Here is a 20,987-nt window from a genome sequence, read left to right as displayed (position 1 = left end):
GTGGGAAGGACCCACATCAGGGAAATTCTTGGAGGACTGTCTGCTGTGAGAGTGATCCCATGCTGGAGCAGGGAAGGAACATGAGGAATCCTCCCCAGGAGGAGGAAGGAATGGCAGAAACAGCAGGTGATGAAGTGACCACAACACCCACCCCCTGCGCCCCTGCATCACTCAGGGGGAGGAGAGAGAGAAACTGGGAGCAAAGTTGAGCCACGGAAGAAGGGAGGGGTGGGGGAGGTGTTTTTAAGATGTGGTTGTATTTCTCACTGTCTCACTCTGTTTGATTGGTTAATTAGTGGCAGTAGTGGTGGTGTTCAAATTAAATTGATATTCTTTTTCTTCCCTAATTGAGTCTGTCTTCCTGCCCCCCTTCCCCCCGTGACCATAATTCGTGAGTGTGTTAAATGCTTTAGTCTTCTAAACCAAGTATTAATATTAACACTAACATTAACAGTAACTGTTCGAGAAGCAATGCTATTAAATATATGGGTTCCCATGTAAGTTTTGATTGAAGCTACTGTGTTGCAATACTGCTAGAAGCAACACATCCCATGGCACTACATATACATCCTTCCTTTACACACATTGCAGTAGAGTGGAAGTGACTTAGATCCAGTGTGCCACTTCACCCATAATCCTAACCAGTTCTGATACTCACAAGAAGAGAGTTCAGTAAAGATAGCAGGGGATAAGCCTAGGTTTCATTTATATAATAGAGAGAAGAGATGGAGTTACCAGCAGAAATGCTGGTGAGGTTAAGGCACAGCTGGCTGAGTCTTGCTTACAGAAACAAATCAGACAAATATGGTATTATGGCAGTGGCTTCCTCTCTTCACAATTAAGAGGAATATACTGACAGCATTTTGTACAAATAGGTAATCTCTGAAAGAACTTTAATCTTACAACAAAAATGGATGAATCTCACCTAACTTTATGCAAATGTCATTTTGTAGATATTCACTGTTGGCTGCCATTGGAGGCAAGTCCTTGAGCTGGATACAGTTTTACCCAGCACAGCTGTTATATATCAATGTAGAATGCATTAAATTTTGATAAAATTTGGGTTACAAGTTTTGGCTAAAAATGTACTCATTGCTAGGTCAGAGTAACAAGAACCCACCTCCTTCCACTACTTATCACACCCTCTAGATTCAAAAGGGGTTTCTAGTTAATCTGAAAGGCATCTCTGGAGTACTGAAGTACTCAGCATCTAAAGCCAATCATAAGCCTAATCACTCTTTAACGGAATGAAACTGACAAAACTCATCCTAATGGGCTGGAAGGAGCTTTATTTTTTTGCAGGCTTACATTGTCTTGAAAGTTTTCAATATTGGGCTATACATTTCTTGGACCTAACCCAATTTCTAAATTTTTTTCCTTTTTTTTTTTTAAAGAAAAAAAAAAAAAAAGATTGCTAGATTAATCTTCATTACCAAATAACCCGAGTTTCATTTAAGACCACTATGCAGAATCCAAGAGACAACCAACCCATAGTGAGGTCCAGAAATGACAAAAGGGATGTAAATTCTGTCATGGACACAAATCTGACTCCAACATTCCTTTCCACCTGATAAATGAATTACAAAAAAAAAAAAAAAAAAACAAACAAACAAAAAAAAAAAAACACACAAAAAAAAAAAAAAAAACAAACACAAAAAACCCCACAAAAACCCACAACAAAAACCCATCGATTTTCTAAAACATCAATGCTATTTCATTTAGCTTAATGAACTGTATACTGCAACTGGAGATGAGACTTGATGTCTCTTTTTTAAATTTTACTTACTTGTATTTTGTGGTCTGGCAAAGAAATGTAATGTGGCCTCTAAGTATAATTAAGCATTAATACAAAGGCCATAAATTACCTCTCAGCCCTGTGGACTGGAAGTCCATGTATGTGTTCAGAATTAAAGAGAAAAACTCTCTGGGAGTCTGGGAGTATTACCATAGACTCACATTTTAAGATGATTAAAGCACGTCCTTCAACTGTGCGTCTGAACTTCTATTCCTCAAAACGATTACAGTCTTTCAATATTGAAAATTAATTCTTTACCATTTTATTTCCACAGCATAGGAACTCCCACATGCCAGGAATATATGTACAAGTTTTTAACACATGACCAACATCCTTATTAACAAAAAATATAAAAACATCTTCCAGACATACTCTCTTCCCTTGAGTATGGTCTAATTTTGTTCTTATGAGAAAGCATTAAACTGGATTCCTATGATATGCTTTATCTGAAAGATTATCTTAATAACCCTAACTGGATTTTTTTCTATGGCTGTTGATTTTCATTCTGATTCAGAGTTACTAGACCAGTTTAATAAAAAAATTGTTAATTTTTTTTTTTTAAGAGACAGAAGAAGGAACGTGGATTCTACATGAATTAAAAAGCCTCACCAAGGCTATTTCCCCATGAAAAAATGAAAAGAGCCTATGAATCACAGAACCTGTGTCCAGTTTGTCAGTGTCTTTCTCATACTGAGGCACCAAAACCAGTGTCGTGGTTTAACCCCAACTGGGAACTAAGCATCATGAGTTGCTCACTCACTCCTCTCTCCCAATACCTCTCCATGGGATGGGGAAGGGAATTGGACAAAAAAGAAAAGCAAAACTCATGGGTTGAGATAAGAGTGGTTTAATAATTGCAATAAAATATAACAGTAATAGCAATAATGAAAAGTAAGAGACAAAAAGGGAGAGAAAGCACAATGCATTTGCTCACTACTCTGACTGATGCCCAACCAGTACCCAAGCAGTGATCAGCACCTCTCAGCCAACTTCCCCCCACTTTATATACTGAGCATGATGTCCTATGGTACGGAATATCCCTTTGGCTAGTTCAGGTCAGCTCTCCCAGCCATGCTGCCTCCCACCTTCCAGTGCATCTGCCTGCTTGCAGAGCAGGGGAAACTGAAAAATCCTTGACTTAGGGTAAGTGCTACTTAGTAACAACTAAAACATCAGTCTGTTACCAACATTATTCTCATACTAAATCCAAATTACAGCACTGTACCAGCTACTAGGAAGAAAATTAACTCTGTCCCAGCTGAAACAAGGATACTTAGGAAGCCCAGTTATGCTCTTACATACACAGCAGCACTACTAACCACTTCTAGTTTCAACAGTACTGTCTGATATGGTTGGAAAATCAGCTTCTGTTCAGATTCAACAGTACTGTCTGATAAGGTTGGAAAATCAGCTTCTGTTCAGAGAGCTGGTTATGATTAAAACCCAGCATTAAGTTTAAAAAAAAAAAAAAACAAAACGTTACAAGTGATGTATATTACCAAAAGTAATTTGACAGCATTGGAAAGGAGAGTGGGAATGACGTCAGTGGTTGATATTGAGAAAAATAAATCATTAAATCATGTGTATAAAGGAGTGATAAATACAAAGACTCTTCCTCAAGCACGCCTGCCAAACTGAATTTATCGAAGTAGCATTTGTCAAGTTAAAAAGAAGAACAACGGTAAACATCAAGTGCAGGACAACCAATGTGATTTGCAGAGGCCGTCAGCTTTAGCCTCCCTCAGGTACAAGAGATGTGATTGCGAGAGCAGAATTCCTACAGCTTCAAATTGCTTTGGGGAGCTGACACCTCAGGGAACAGTGGTGACTGAGGACCTTTAGACATATTATAAAGCCAAAAAGCGTTTCAAATGCTCAATAGCTTTCATGGTTTTATTAGATACTGTTTGTAATGTATTTTGCCAGCATTTGGGATATATGATTTAAATGCTGCTTAACGAAGAAACAATCCTTTAATTGTCACGTGCTCAGTACCTTTGAGCACATCCCAATACCTAAACAACAGGTGGACCTTATGTGATGTTTTAAGAAATACTGCAGTTTGCAAAGACATACAGGTGAGGTTCACCTATACAACAAATAATCTCAAGAGCAAAGAATGAACTTTCTCTGCATAGATGCAACAACCCAAAGCAATAGTCTAAGGGCAGCAGAGCCACAAAAGGACTCACAAAGAGAAATTGCTGGATAGCAATGACATAGAAGTACACTGGTATTCTGTTCGTGAATTTTTAGTAAACTTATTTGATTACGTTTAATTTTTCAAAAGTGTTTCTTATTTTTTATGTGTTTGTTTTTAAAATAGTAGGATTTTCTGAATTCAGTACATTTTGGAGATTATCAGAAACTAAACTACTAACAATTCATATCAATAATGTATTGAGTATTTTTTAAAAAATCTTGCTGATATATACTGATTCATGTTCTATAATTTACAGCAAAATTTATTTGTCTGAGAAGTTGATACTTACTACTGGAATTTCAAAGTACAGTTTTGTACCATCATAGACAAAGCACTTTAACAGCACAGCAATATCCATCTGTTCTTTTTGCACTTAAAAAAGTTCTTGAGGACAGATAGAATTTTTTAATTTCAAGAAACCAAAGCTTACTAGGTACATCAAGTGTTGAAAATTTTTAAACGTTCAGTCTTAAAAAATTAGCAGTGTTGACATACAAAAAAAGAAAGTCTGTGGAAAAGTATTTTTCTTACATTTAAAATATGAATGCAGGCAAGTCACTGACAGCTCCTCCATTTGTGAGCTTTGTGATTTTTCAAGAAAACAAAATAAAAGGGATACTTCTGCTTCTCATTTCACTGCCTGGATGTCTTTCATTTTAATACATTTAATATTTATGGGTGAGGAGGGGGGAGGGGAAGTATTAGTGTTCATGGTTCAAATAAAACATAGTTTTTAATAGATCAGCTTCAATATGCCCCCTGAGAGTTTGTCTGAATTTCTTTCTCCTGACTGTCAGACACATTTTATAAGGTCTCTAGCCATTTATATTCCCAGAAAAAAAGATAGCATATGGATTTCAGACAGATTCTATTAATACAGCTTCACAGGATGCTGGTATGCAGCACAAAATTGGGTAATTTCAGTCATAAGTAGAATGCAGCAGGTCAGCAACAAAAATTTCTGCGTTCAAAATAAGAATTTTTACATATAAAACTCAAGCTGCAATATAAAATAACCTTGAATCCGGTAGGACACAAAATTCTGAGTTTTCAATGGATATACTTCTCCCCTTATGCTTTCTACTAGAAATATGCTCTACCCTTTCTTTTAGACAGAGCCTCTCAGAAAGGGTCAGGTTCTCTCATGCCAGTGTAATTCTCAGATGCAGTATCTTCTGTCCTGAAAAGCACATGCTTCATTTTCAGCTTTATAAGCCAAAATGTGAAATACAGAGTTTCCCAGGTAATTAGACTTCCAAAACTCTTTGGCTTTTCATGGCAACTAGAATATTATCCCATTTTAGTCTTTGATAGCCTCCCTTGGCAGATGCTGATTTTGGGGCAGAAAGTTTATGGCTACCTTGGCATCTTCATGTTTCGGCACTTCTGATTTATCATCTTCTGTCATTCCAAATCTACTGATATTGAGACACTCAAGAAAAAAGACTTATGCCATAAACATATAAAACCTGCAGGATAGACTCTTAAAATTTATTTCAGTAATATTGAGGGATCTGGTATTTCCACTGAATTCTCTTAAGACTCTAACTCCACAATCCCTAATTTTGCGAACACTCTCAGTTAACCCTACCACTCAAAACAGTCTGTACACAATGTTACATAAATTCAAATTATGTTTAAAGGTCTTTAGGAAAACTGTTACACATATTCTCAGATCTCACAGCATTTAAATAGCTAATTTTTATTTAATAACTGGTTTCCAAAGCTTTATAGCCAAGTTTGATTACATTTGTCTTAAACTTTGGGTAATTAACAATGACAGAAAAATGATGACAGAATACACAGGAATTCCTGAGGAAGGCTAAGAGTTACCATTCTTTAGCTTCAGAGAGAGTATTTGGTCTTATAGCAAGACTAGCAGGGCTTTTTACTACCTGAACTTAGACAAGGAATCATTAAATGCTCTTACTGTCTGCCTTCCTTGAGATAAATTTCGTATTTGTAGCCAGCGTCTCAGAAACCTAAACATTATTTATCTAATCATGCAGAAAATGTTAGCTTCAGTATTAGTCCTTTATTAAAATGTTCTCCAACATTGTCTCCATAGTAATATTTTAAGAAAACATTTATAAGTAAAATAAACCCTTTTAAAATAAATACGTTGTATCCTGATTCTGTTTCCTGCTTACACTGAAGAAAACCATGAGTCAAACCAGCAAAACCCTTGACACTGGTGTCTCAAAAGCACTGAGATGTCAGAACAAAGGAGTTAAGTCTGTAGAAAGTCATGATGAATCACCTGTAAGATTTTCACAATTCATCCCACTGGCATAGGAAGGAGTCAAGAGGCTTTCCTCCACCAGCAGAACACCCATGGAGAACAGCATTACTGAATTTCACTAATGTAATTTGTTTTCTTTATTAGATACTTCAAATCCATACTCAAGCTCCTGTGCCCACATAAATCAATCCATATATTAGGACAAAAGAAGACAATTTCGCAATTGTCTTGTTGTATAACTAACTTGTCTGGGGAGACAAACGAAGAGCCAATTCACAGGACATCAGTAACCTAAAGAACACAGACACATCAAAACTCAGGGTTCTGGGTTAGACTTTTTCAGATATGAGAGGTGTGAATTTTATTTTTAAGCGGTACCAACTGTCTTGTATGAGTACATCTGCCCCATTTACACTTGGGTTAAAATGTGACTCTTTTAGAGCATTCTGGTTAGTCGATTCTCATCTGCAGGTAAAGAAGAAACACGTGGCTCACTTTCCCTTCATGCTCTAGCCCATGGTGATAAGCTCTTTCCCATAATATCTGTTAGTTGATCCACTGTTACACTGTAAATACTGGTTTAATGTACTACTGAATGCAAAGTTGTCCTATAATAACAGAGTCCCTCCCAGCCCAGACATGCTCTATTTTACTGCAAGCATGGTTTCACTGGAAGGCTTTCAGAGAAGGATACTATCAACAATATGCTGCATCTACTCTAGGACACTAATTTTAAGTGGCTGTATTCCTTTGAGAAATAAAATTTTGGTCTCCTCAATGAAAAAAAAGGAGGGAACCAAAAATAAGGATAGAGATGTAGTATGAGGAAAACAATTCACAACCTCTGTATGTTGTGGACGGTGAAGTAATATTCATTTTTCATCACATGTGCAGAAATCCTGGTTATGTAGGGCAGGTAGGAAAAACAAAACAAAACAAAACAAAACAAAACAAAACAAAACAAAAAAAAAAAAAAAAAACAAAAAAAAAAAACATCCTGAGTTTGTAATCAGCATAAAGAAAACAAATTAAAACTACTGCTTGAGAAAGTTACAATTTCAAGAGTACAGATGTATACAAAAAATGGGAAACAGTATTCCATGAAACACTGTTTTTGTTCCTTTGATACCATTATCTACTCTGAAGTTCAAGGATCCTTACAACAAATGTGGTTTTGCTATTTTATACCAAATTAACTTAGCATAAGAAGCATGCAGGATTTCCCAGCTACTCAACAGGAATTTTCTGCTTATTCCTGTGCCTCCTCTATTCTCCCCTTTCCAAGGCCTCTGGTTCTGCTTCCTCACAGTAATAATAGCATCTACATATTTTAACATATAAAGAGAAGATAAGCCTACAATTAGACAAGACACACTTTAGATTACTTCCACTAGAGATCTAGTAATTTAATTTTGGTTTAACACACTTGTGAAAAGACTGCAGCTGAAAATAAGTTACAAAAAAAAAAAAAAATCATAAGGAAGATTTAGATGCTAAAAGTCACCATGAATGAAGACATACACATAAACTCATCATCAACACTTTTAATACCTCTACGGTATTAAAAAGATAGGGTTACTTAGGATTAGAAAATGTTGAGCTAAAATGAGTATGACAGTTGAGGGCTTGCTTATGACTGCAAGGCTTTCTCTGTGCCATCTGCAGACAGTACAAAAGACTTATTTCAGGACATAACTGTTCTCAAAATCCCAGAAACACTGATCACATTAACTTTTCAACATAGCAGGAATCACTTCTGCTCTGGATCCATTTCTCTACAGAGCACTCATAAGGATCACACTCGGACTCATTTGCAGTTTCAAACTAAAGAGTAAAAACACAGAAATTCCATTAAGTTTGAATGCTAAGCTTCAATTATAAGAATGGAAACAGCTTGACAAAATAATATGTAAGTGCAATCTTTACCTACATTTTGTAATGTGAAGGTACCCAACTTTCTCATATCTAAGCCACCAGATCGATGACTTTGAGTAACTACCAGCTTTTTCTGAATCTTGTCCTAGAGCTAGCTTGAAAGGTAGTGACATACTCCCCATGCTCTGCTGTCCTGCCTTCAAGCATTTCTAGTCTCACTGTTCAGTTTTCTATTCTTTATTCTGCTTTTGTCTCAGTGCCCCTTTTTTGAGACAATATTAATAAGGCTTTTCAGATCTACTTCTTTTCATATCAAATGGGGGGGGGGGGGGGGGAGGATGTTGCTTCCTATTTAATAAAAACACAACTTTGATGATGTGTATCTCCTCTGTCTGTTGCCTTTGAAGTTGGGTTGCAAGCTGGAAAATGGCCGAAAGAGCTTTTTAGCCCTTCTTTTATTAACCTACATCTATCATGTTTTTCAATTGCTTCACAGTTGACTTTCATACTAATTTAAAAGATCCCTTGACTGCTAAGAATTCTTTAAGACTGTTACACAACAAATTACCCATCATATGAAATATGCATTGCATATACTTTGTATTGTCACTCCGTAGCCTTGTGACTACAGTATCATCACTGTGAGTAACAGAATTCATACTGACTCTGAAAGGCCTCAGGATTTTTCAGACTGCATCCGAGTACGTCTTGGCTTGAATAGGGATTTGTTTTGTCTGGCCTAGCTGTAAAAGCCTAGATGCCTACTGTTCATTTTGTTTTAATTACCTTTGCATGGTCACATGGTATAACCATAATTTTTATATAGCCAGTAGTAAAAAGCAATTACACTGCATAGAATTAAATACTTATTACCCTGCCATAACGATGTCATATGAAAAAAAAAAAAAGCACGGTGTGACAACAGCAGCCTCAAAAGTAGGGACACGGGATGAAGCACAGAAGAATATGGGAACTACATGATAAGAGGGTGTAGAGGAGATCCTATGGCTATAAGCAACTCCCTCACCATCAGTTAAAGGCATTGAAAACCTGGGAAAAGCATTTTTCTTAGGAACAGCAAAGGGAATAAAGAACATCTAGCCAACATGTAATCAAATTCCAACGTAAAGTGAAGTTACAGACCAATGAAAATGAGCCTGGCGTAAAGTATGGTGGAAGCCCCCCTCAGGCTCCAGAGGGAGGAAGATACCAAGAACATTATGATTCCATCAGTAAAGAGGAAGAAGAAATGTGCACTGTCAACACCATACCCAACACCATACCCCTCCTGGCACATGACAAGTGTGGTAACAGCTTGCTTACACCATCACCACCAACCTAAAACTGAAGCCAACCACCTTAGGGACTACCCACCCTGTTGTAATAGAAGGTTAGCATAACACCAAGGAAAGGGGCAGACTGGTGGAAGGGTGTCTATAAGAATTTTAAAAGTATTGTTAAGAAGAACATATGTCGATTGTGCTGGTCTTATACAGCCCTCAAAGTTCCTTTCTTCTACTGCACTGCAAACTCAGTTTTGTTGATTTTGAATGGGCTAACTGCAGAGACAACTGTTTTTGAAGTTTATGTGAAGTCATTCTCTTGATACCTTGGTTCCAAAATCTTTACACTTGGGAAGAACTTCGTACTGTTTCTGAAAGATGTAAATATGTTAGGCTTTAAATAAAACTGGCAGCTGGACTGGTAAATTACCACATAAAATTTAACTACAATTCAGGTTCTCAGCTGCAAAGGCTAGAGCAGGCACACTATTGCTCTTAGCCAATCTTGCTAAAAATCTCCCCAAATTGTTGCATTGTGTGGGAAGAAAAGAGGGCCTGGCTGAAAATTAATTTTGAGTCTGTCAATCACAATGCTAAATGCTAGCTTGTCAATGCCAAGTTTAAGGCTATATTTTGTAAAAGGTTTTCACTAATCATCTGACAGCTGCACAACTAAGGAAAAGGCCCTTTGCCAGCTAAGAACTACCCTGCAGTTACAATCTAAACGTAAGTGTGGTCCTTCAGAAAGGAAAAGATTATGCAAAAAATCATGGTCTGGCATACTGGGACTGGAATATTTTCCTATTCAAAATATATCTAAAAGATGGCAGACCAAACCCTTGCTGGAAGAGGTATAGCACTTACCCTTTTATTATGGTGTAAGACATAGTAAGAATCACTAACAAACAAGGGACTCACCCAGAATGACTGCTACACAGCCAATGTCTACAGAGCCATACAAAATGAGTACTCCCATGAACAACCAGAAATTCAGTCCCATTGATAGACTAGAAAATGGAAATAATACCAAGGGACTATCTGAGGACACATACCCTACCAACTGATGGGTCCAAAGCTATTTAGAAACACAGAAAAACAGGAACAATTGAATTACAGTCTCCCTCCCTCACCATACAAGTCTGGCAGCGACTGAACCTTTTGAACACAGGCTTCCATCTGTGCATTTCAAATGTCTCTATAAGGTGGTCAGGAGCTTGAAGATAACACCTACCTAAGTACAAAGCGAACAAAATTACATCTTTCTTAGGCTATAATTCAGGTAGGTCCTTGGGCAGGCTCTGGCAGCTAGGAATAATTTCTGTGAACATGAGCCAGTATGACTATTGCCAGTCTTGAAATCAGGCATGTGAAACCGGGCCGGGGCTAAAATATGGTGCAATAAGCACTATTTTTCATCAGCACAGCTGCAGGAGACCAGGTATGTGCAGGAAAGCACGTTACAATACAGATTCAGAGGTGAGGTAGCAGCAGCAGCAGCTCATCACCAAGAGCAGAACAATCTGTTCATGTGAAATTCCAGAACACATGGGGACACAAGCATTGTTAAAAAATACCCTCCCCCTCAGCATCAGGAAGAACTGAAGCTAAACATTTTTATCACTGTTCATTAAGGAGCTGGACAAAACTGAATTTAAGGTTAAGGAAAATGAAAAATCCCATCATCTCTACTTCAGGGTATTCTTCCCGCAGTTACTGCTGCAACTGCAACTCACATAGATGTAGGCAATCCAGCTTGAAGTTTCTAACAAGGTCACAGTAACACACAGCTCAGCCTTGGCGATCCTTCCCCATGGTTAATAAATCAGTTACATACAACTTGGGTGGGTTTTGCAACTGCAGTGCTCTCTGCACTGGCATGGTGACACTGCTTGCAGAGCCCAAACTAAAACTAGTGCAAGCCAAGATGCTTTTTAGACACTAGAATAAAACCAGGAGAATTCAGATGATGTCACATTTTAAACCATAAAGAAACCACTTGTCAATGTATTTTTGCATTACTTTTATTGGTTGGAGGGTTTTTTTTGTTTGTTTGGGTTTTTTTTTTGTGATGCTGTGCAGCTCTGCTGTCCTCTGAAACTAGTGAGGCTGCAGATACAAGCTGTGGGAGAAAATTAAGTCTTGCTCCACGGTGTGTTTTCCCACTGCTTGCAGATTGTATCAGAAATTAATTCAAGATTGGTGTACACCTTCAAGTTACTCAAACTGCCATTTCCAGCTAAAACTGTTCCTTTGGGTCACAAATGCAGTAACCAGATGTGACAGCCTCACATGCTACCAGATCACCCAGTTCCTTGCTGCAACACCTACATCTTGGGCATTTGCACACTCTCCTAAGCTTCCTCTTGTGCAACAAAACTTCATGCAGCAGAAACTGATGCCTGACCCTAGCAGTGAGCCTCCACTTCATCTGCAGAATAAGGCCACAGAAAAAGCAAGAAACTGTAATGCTTCACTGTCCTGGACGCTTTGCTGCACTCAGAGGACAAAAGATGTACGTCTTCAGATACAGACATGCTGTAACTGCAGTTCCTGTCCAGTTCTGTCATTTGCTTGACACACACGCTTCTCATATGAGCCAACATATCAGTATCCTGTGTCAGCTGGAAAAAGTGTGAGTGCTGTACCTTGGAAAAGCATGCAAATGTATTACTAATAAACAATAATGTTTTATGATATTTTAAATAGACACAGACCCTCTTGTAAAAAAAGAGCTATTTAATTTCTATGCAACAAGCAGCTTAATCATAATTCCAAAATTACTTCAGGACATAGTATTTTTCAAGTAAAAACTGTAACAGTTGCACTAGAAATATCACTTGAAAAAGACTGGTTTGGATCCTCTCAGAAGAGTACATGCTGCAGATGCACAGAAACATGCCCATATGTACCAAAGATGGTATGTACCTGTATGACTAGAGAGTCACAGAAAACATAAATAACTTTCTAAAGGAGAAGCTACTTATAGGATTTGGTTTTTTACACTGAAGAGTTACATTTCTCCCCTTCTTGTAGAGCAAAAGCAGTACAATTTGCTTCAAATACCCATGAGATTAATTCAGTCTTCCACAATTTCATACGGAAATTTACAATAAGGATTATTACCTCTTGTGCCTTCTTTCAATTATAGCTACTTTTTTTTTGAGGTAATACAATGGAACCTCCAATGAAAGAACTGAGGTTTGAAAGCAACTAATACAACCACATCTTATCAGTTAGCTGGTCTCCAGAAAATCATTAATCTGCAATTATTTTAACTTTCACATTTCACTTTTACATGAAAAACTATGATTTTTGGAGGAAAAAATGCCAAATATTAGTTATTTAATACATGACAAGTTGACTGCACTGTAGAGAAGTACAATTTAAGAATCAGATGCATCTCCTTAAAGGAAATTGGGAGAATATAAAAAAGAGGATGAAAGCAATGTTCAAAAATGAACTGTCTGCCTAGCTAACTATTCATCTTTTTTGTAGTAGTAGTAAGGCTGGCATGCTTATTGTTTTATATGCTAAGCAGTACTTATTAATTAATCTGCGACATTTGTTGTCAATAACAGTGCTTGGTTTCAGAGCTGAATGAAATTTGGAATTTTCCCTTTTTCTGAAATTAAAATTGTGAAAAAGTTTTCAGTTCATTGCAGAAAAAACTAGTTTCTTGATAACTAATTTACACATTTTTGTAAGACAATCAAGCCATTTTAGTTCAACGGTTCAAACATGAGACGAAGTAAAGGCATGAAACTGAAAAACTGCAGTCAGACCTCTTAACTGCCTGGCTGAGAGCCTAGAAAATCTTCATCTTAATTGTAGGCTTTTTGGTCTAATCCTAACAGTCCACAGGCAAAGAATGCAAACTGCTACAGCAGAGGTTATCAGACAGCTTTTACTCAGATACCACCATTGACATGAAGTTGCTAAGCACGCTGGTGCCTGCTTCCACTTTGTGTTAAAGTAACTTCTGAAGCATCATGTATCAACTTGTATGCAGGGATACTGGTTGTAGAGAAACTATTTTCCATCTGAAAAGCCTACAGTCAACATCTGTGGTTATATTTTCAACTTGAGGGTTAAACAGTCACATATAAGCTAAGTATTTTAAAAAACAACTGGATTCTTACTTTAAAAGATCAATTCACCATGAAACATCAGACTTGTCCAGCTGAATATACATGTAATCATGCAACTGCGTTCATTACATTTTATGGGCCTAAGGACTCAGGTGTTTGATACCTGGCCTGTAATTTCTTATTCAAGTTTTGGTTTTGCGACTTTTTTTCATCCTTGACATAGGGAAAAAAAGAAAAAAATCAACAATTTCACCTTCAAAAAATTCTCATCATGAACTGAAATAACAAAATAAAGAATATAACAGCTGGCTTGGCAAGTAGTAGTTACTGCCAAAAATGGTGGACAACCATATATAATGCACAATTTATTTCTGCTGAGAAAAGTCTGACCCCTGTGTCTTGCCTCTCATGAATTATAACTTAATCTTTCTTGACCAGAAATAAATAATAAAGCAACATACAGCTGTCTACTGCACTTTGCTGTATTTTCTTTTGTTCCCCTTCTGTAAGGCTGCCACTGCAAACATACTGTTAGTAGCAAACGAGTGGCAGTAAATAAATAGGAAGCTGAGAATCATCGAAGAACGAAAATCTGTATTTCCTAGCAGGAGTATGTGAGTAACAGATCACTGCAGGCAAGTATGTTCGAACTACTAACTTGGTTAAAGCTTACAGTACGGTCAGGGCAGGGTTTTATAGCATGCTAGAAACTTGCTAACCGGGTAACTTGGGTACCGTGACAGTAACAGATGAGATTATTAGCATGTCTGGAAATTGACACAGAAGGATAGAGCATATTCAGTAAGGAAAAGCAGGACACCAGAAGGAAAAGCAACAATGCATCATCTCACACTACTCAAATCTCTGGACAGAAGAGAAGAAAAAGAGCACCATCCAGCAGTGACTTGCAGTCAGCCCAGCAAGTGGGGAGCTGTCACTGAAAAGGCTTTTCCTGAGTCACAGATAAATCTGTCTGGACTGTGGGACTTGGTTTTAATCATTTAATGACATCTTTACAAAAAGAATATGGCAGTGCACAATGCATATCCAGCATCTTTCTGGAAATTTTTGATACAAAAGACTGAAAATAAAAGCTAGAATTGTTTTGTTAGATTTAACTCTGAATAAAAGGGAGGAGCTGGTCAAAACATTAACGACAGCTCACACAAAAGGGACGTTATTCTTACAGAAAGAAATAGCTTCATCTGAGATACCTGACTGATCTTTGAAATCGTATCTGTTTAGAGCAGAGGGTTAGACTGAAGGCCTCCACAGGCCTTTCAGACCTTTTGTTTGGGGTTGGTTTTTTTCAGGACATTTTTATTTGGTTGTTTGGAGGTTGTTTGGGTTGTTTGGTTATTTTGGGGGGGAGGGGGGGAGAGGGAGTTAAGCATTAAGCATAGAAACAATCATCTTCAGCAATTAAACTTCTATAATCTGACAGAATTGATAAGAAAGACCTCATGGGAAGAATGGATTAAGGAAAATATTCTTGATTTCTTAAACAATATAAAAGGTGCAAGCACAATCTATACCAGTACAAGGGAACAATTTACAAAGGGAAATGAAATGGACTAGGACATGATTCTGTTATTCAGCTAAAACTCAAAAAAAGAAGTCTGTTAAAATGTGAACAACAGATCAAATTATTATGAGTAAGTATGAAAGCTATAGCAACAGAAGTGTATGGATAAAATCACACAGGCCAAAGAGTCTTCAAAAATAAATAATTAAAAAGTCCACAACTGCAATCTAGGATACTGTAACTAGAATGAAAAAATAATTTCTGCAGAACACTGTCCTACAGAAGACTGAGGAAATAGTTTATCTGTTAGACAATAGCAAAAAAAAAGTTAGAAACATGTAACCCTGAAAAGGCTAACATACTTCATTCTTTATAAATGTAATTAAACGAACAAAAAACCTCAAGGAGTAAGAATCCAATTTAGACTAGCTAGAGTCTGGAGTCTACTTAGCTAAACTACACGTTTTCAAGTTACTTGGCCCTGATGAAAAATCACACTAGAACATGTAAGGAATTGGCTGCACTAACAGCGTAATCTTTTAATAACTACTTTGAAAACTTGTGATCCAAGATGACTAGAAGGGGACAAAAAGAATATCTACCTTTAAAAATGTACAGAACAGCAATCAAAGGAATTACTGAAAACCCTGCAATTCATAAAAAATGACTGGAAGAAACAGTCAAACCAACTAATTGTAAACACAGACAAAACAACAGGCAGATGAGTAATAGCCAACACTGGCTTGTCAAGAACAAACCATGTCAAAACAAATCTAATTTGCTTCTGTGACAGGGTACCAGGTATAACGGATGGGAAAAACATAAGGATGCAATAACTCTCGGCTTTTTCCTCGCGTGTCATCTTCCTAAACTAATTAGGAAAACACACTTTGCAACAGATACAGGTAAGTTTTATTACTTTTTTTCCCCCCATGTGCCTACTTGGGACTAGACTAATAAAGGAACACAAAAATAAACTTTTTGTTAACCAAGGAAGAGGGAGACTAGGATATCTCAGAAGGAGAAAGATCCAGATAACGTCTATTGCATGACACTGACACATGTGTTGCAAATACACCCAGTGGTACAGAATTTGTGGATGATTTTTTCCTGCACAATGCATCAAGGTCATGAATATACACTTGATACTGACCCTCTAAGCCCGAGTTATGCCTATACTCTTCTCCATATTTTTCTAGGTGGTCTTCAATGCAGGCCTCCCATTTCTGAGTCTGGAGTCCAAAGAAAGAAGTATAAGACAGAGGCTTCTCCACGTTGGAAATACTGCCACAATCCCAGTGCCTTGCAAAATCCTTCCCACTCACGCCTGCTGCCACACAGGCTGAAGTGTAGGATAAACCTGAATACCAGACAGACCTGGGGAAATGATCTTTGCACCCTGACACCTCTCCCAAAGCACGCTGCCAAAGGGACACTTGTCTACAGGTATTTGTAGACTCCAAAACATCTCATAGAGGGATCCCCATACATCACCAGCAAAACTCACAGGAACACAGTACCAAAATACCACCTGGCAACATGTTCTTCTCAAACTTGAAAAACTGACCAAGTAAGACTGTTCGGGTATGTGGCTTAGGCCTGTTGCCATTCAGCATTTTTACTAACAACTCAAAGAAAGAGAGAGTATCCTTTTTAAATCTGCAGACACTGACAACTTGGTTATTTTGTAGAAGAGGATTAGAATTCAAATTACAAGCTTGAGACGTGATCCAAAATAGACAGGATGAAAGTCAACTATGTGCTGCATCTAGATAAGAATATCATCAGTTGGACAAATATAAGATGGGGAAGAACCAGCTAAATCGAAAGAAAAGATCTTGGATCCACAGTAAATCATCTATCAGTCATCAAAGCATTTAATTACAAAAACAAACAACTCACCCAACAACCACAAAACACCCAAACCTCTCCAAAATCCCCAAGATATCAGAAAGAGGTTACAACAAAAAGCATCTCCACTAACAATGCAAAAGATTTCATCAAAGTTCCAGCAGCCCAATGCATTCAACTTTTTACAAAATTCTTTCCCAGTTTCTAATGCTAGCCTGGTTGCAAATGCTTATAAAAAGCTACTTGTCACCAGTTGCTGAAGTAATGAAGCTCCACCTTCATAGGACAACCCCCACAAGCACACATCCCTCTCTGCCCCTCCAAAAATTGCCTTCAGCAATTATAATACATTGAAGTGGACAGGAGATTTAGCAAAAGGATAAGTATTTTTATTTCATGAAAGGTGTCACTGGCAAAAACAGAACTGAATCTAGTGCAGAACTACTAGAAAATTTATGTAGGAATATGGCACCTCTTTATCAATTAAAAGCATGTATATTTTTTTCAAATATCTTTTTGTGCAATAAAATACAGAAGATGCATCTGGTAATCTCCAGATTTTTACAGAAACAGTAACCTCACAGACCTCACAACCTAAACAACTTTTACGTGCAACAAGATTTCATCAATGCTTAAAGATACTACTGCATTAAATAATACAAGAAATTTTACGGTATAACCATGATGTAGCAGAGAAAGATTTTTCTTCACTGTATATTCACTATTTCTGATATATAATAAATCCTATTAACTAAAACAGTTCCCTAGTATACTGTGTTATTTTGTCTTTTGCTGAGATTACCCTACCCTGGCAGACAGATTAAAGAGGTAAAATAATTTCTCTATTAATACTTGCAAATTCTTGTTTCCTGAAAACAACTCACAGATACTTGAATCCCACTGCAAATTTCAAGCCAAGAGAAATATTATCATATTATCTTGTCTGACCTGGTTAAGAGCAGATTTATGCTGTCTATATGCAGAGAGCTTCAGAAAACTCACTGAGAAGAAGCAATTTCAAAACAATCCAGGAGACTCTTGGCTAAATTCAGAGACTGTAAGAGATGGAGCACAAAGATGTGAAGCAAGACAGATGGTAGAAAGAGCTTACTTAAGAGGGTCACAGGATGTACAGGATCACAGCAGGACAGCAACGAAAAGATGGAAGTGTGCTGCACAGACTGAAACAGTAAAGTAAAACCTATTTTTCATTTGGCTGAATTTGTTTTTATTTGAAACAGAAGGGGACGGGAGTCTCCCTTAGTGCACGGAAGTGCCATGAGCCCCTTTGTAGCTGGCGTACTTCCACAATGTCAAAAACCAAATTTTTTTTGCCACCGAGTAGCCTCCCACAGAGCACAATCACTGTGCTTTATCCTGTGCACACGGAGAAGCACGGGGCCTGATGCCAGAACTGATTAATATATACCAGCAGTAGGTCTGTCTTGTGGGTTCCTCCTTTCAGAAATCAAAGTGAGCTTCAGAGGCCACACCTGAAACTCAACATTCTGTTCTTGATGCTGATGTGTTTACTAATTCTGCAGGAAGCAGGACATGTGTTGTTACTTCTCTCCATCCCTGTCCCAAATCCAGAACACAAAGAGATAACCTAAGATTCTGTAGATAAGAAACTAATTTTACTTGAGCATTTACAACAGATATAACTCGGTTTGAACACAAATAGTAAAGGGATGGAAAAACACATTCTCATGTCAGCATCTGACAACCAGAACCCTGTTTCCTTGCATGGAACCTCCATAATGACATTAGCAGAATACTACATCTTCTAAACCAGGAAAAATCCATATAACTTCTCAGACTGTTAGAGAGAATAATAATTATTCCCAGAACAGAGGCACAGCTATCAAATTTAAAAACTAAAATCATGTTTATTTAAACAATTTAATAATGTATATATGATTATTTTTATTAACTCCCATGCAACCAATAACTACATGCTGTCTCTAATAATTGTGTTTAATGTAGAGCACTATTCTTCATTTGTGTCTTTTCTTGATTTGTGACATTTCTAATTAACTAGATGGGAAAACCACATGGAAACATAACAATAAAAAGAGGCTTCATCCTTTCATAGACTGCAGTCAGCTCCTGTCATTTTGCTATATAAATCTGCTGAAGAAAACTTTTTTAAAAATTAGTAAAAAATAAAACAAGCACAGGTTGGGAAGGGTCAAATTAAAGCATCTACTGGAGATACATCCTTCTGGTGTGGATGTCTGCTTACTAAGTATTATGTTAAAAGATTTAAGAACATCTACAGCTAACAGTAGTCTAACATAGCAACAAGGATGGAAAAATTTCCTATTCCATCTTAGAAGAGAAATATGGCACTTCTGCCACAGCAGTAAAATTTCAAAAGTGGGATGAGTGTCAGAGTAGGAACTAATTCAGAAGAACATCTCTTGCATTTCATTATGTTTGAATAGTGCATGACTGACAGATCCAGGAACAATATTGTATTTCTGCCCAATACAAGTTTGACACAGACGGAAGATGCGCCCTAGAAATTTCACTGCCAATGTATTTCAATCCTTACCTAAGGAGAGGCCAATCAGTCTTTAATCTGCAATTCTTTATCATCTTCATTAAAATTGCCAAATGGAGAACAAATTTGTACCAAAAAAGAACCAAATTCTCAGATACACCACCTGTCCACAATAAAGTGAACAAAAATCATTAGGTTGTTTCACTAAACCACCAGATAACAATTTTCAATCACTATTAATCTAAATGTCATCCAAACTATCAATCATTTATGCTGAATGAGTCACTAAATCCAGTAAAAATGTAATCGTTATCTCACCATCTTCTTTATATCTTTCTGCTGTGTACTTTTTTCTTTTCTATAACTGTCTTACCAATCTTGCATACTCCCAGTGCAGTACACTGAAAAATAGAAAAAGGGATCAGAACATTCAAGAATAGTTTTCCGAAGTTGCTGCAAGACATCCCTGCAACAAAAACTGGAGTGAACAGCTGCTCTACACATCAAATAAATAAAGAAAAAGGAATCAGATTAAAATGCAGCAGAGGAATCCATTAAGAAAACCTTTTTAATGGTAGGGACCACTGAACATTGGACTAGATTAACTGGGAATTTTGTGTAATCAACATCATTTGAGATATTCATAGGAGACATGATTTTAATCCAATCTTGGAGGATAGAAAAGGGAAAGATTCACCTCTTAATTTCCCTTTTGATTTCAGGATTGGAAAGCTAAATTTAATTAATTGGGCAGAATGGATCTGAGAATATCAGTTTAGAGTAGCAAAAAGTTTTTGTTAGGTTCATTTTTTCTTAAAAATGAAAAAGCCTACAATTTTGCATCTTACTAATTATGCTATGCATTTTAACATTTTGTGGGTATGTGTGTACTACAAATGCTGTAACAAGTCTATCTCACAAACTTGAGCACACCTGGTTTTGGTAAATACAGCTTGATATTGATATTGTTGCAGATTTGCAACATCTTAAAGATACTAAGAATAAGGACTAAGAAAAAGCAGCCCACCAGCAGAAACTTATCTTTAATAAAACCAAAAGAGATGCTGTGCTGTTTCAATGATCCTTAAACATCAACACACATGCAACTCACTGGAGTCATATATTACTATCACATATCATCACTTGAGCCAGTATTTTCAAGCTTGCTCAAGTTTTATTCTTCCGGGCACTAATGCACTAAAGATGCAGTATGCTAGGTAGACGGATAGGTAGATAGCTGTAATCTTTTCTATTCCTAGCACTGGAGTAGTGCAGATTAGTCTCAGCCATTTGTCCTGTAATCCTGCAGACTAAAACCGGACACATATCTCCTGATATACTAGTTTTCCATCTACTCTCCCCCGCCAGTATTTCCAACAAACCTACCCTCCTGATTCCCCAGAACCATTTGGGGTTTTTCACTGAATGATACTCAGTACCCAACAGCAAGCTGCTTCCCTGCCAACCAGCACGACCTGGTCTCTAGCTCAATGGCCAAGGGAGAGTGGCAATTTAAACAAAGAATGGCACAAATGTCTTGTCAGAGACTGGTCAGCTATCCATGCTAAGAAATTTTACAAGTATGACTGTAAGCAGTCAGCGTTCAAAATATCTGCAGT

General features: G+C 37.3%; 1 protein-coding gene across 6 annotated transcripts in view; it reads right to left on the bottom strand.

The window, feature by feature from the left end:
- The window catches only part of PRR16 (proline rich 16), a 170,164-nt gene that overhangs the window by 97,174 nt on the left and 52,003 nt on the right, over positions 1-20,987 (bottom strand). Inside the window, exon 1 of one of the 6 annotated variants that reach the window (XM_032993737.1) lies at positions 17,811-17,927. The exons of the other annotated variants lie outside the window; for them this stretch is intronic. The gene's annotated coding sequence lies outside the window, so the exon portion shown is untranslated. Of the gene's footprint in view, positions 1-17,810; positions 17,928-20,987 lie in introns of those variants that run through there. 6 annotated transcript variants of the gene reach the window in all.

The sequence above is a fragment of the Tyto alba genome, unplaced genomic scaffold (genome assembly GCF_018691265.1).
Source record: "Tyto alba isolate M040663 unplaced genomic scaffold, T.alba_DEE_v4.0 Super-Scaffold_13, whole genome shotgun sequence".
NCBI lineage: Eukaryota > Metazoa > Chordata > Aves > Strigiformes > Tytonidae > Tyto > Tyto alba.
Note: the sequence above shows the minus strand (reverse complement) of the source record. Positions and strands in the feature narration are given on the sequence as shown.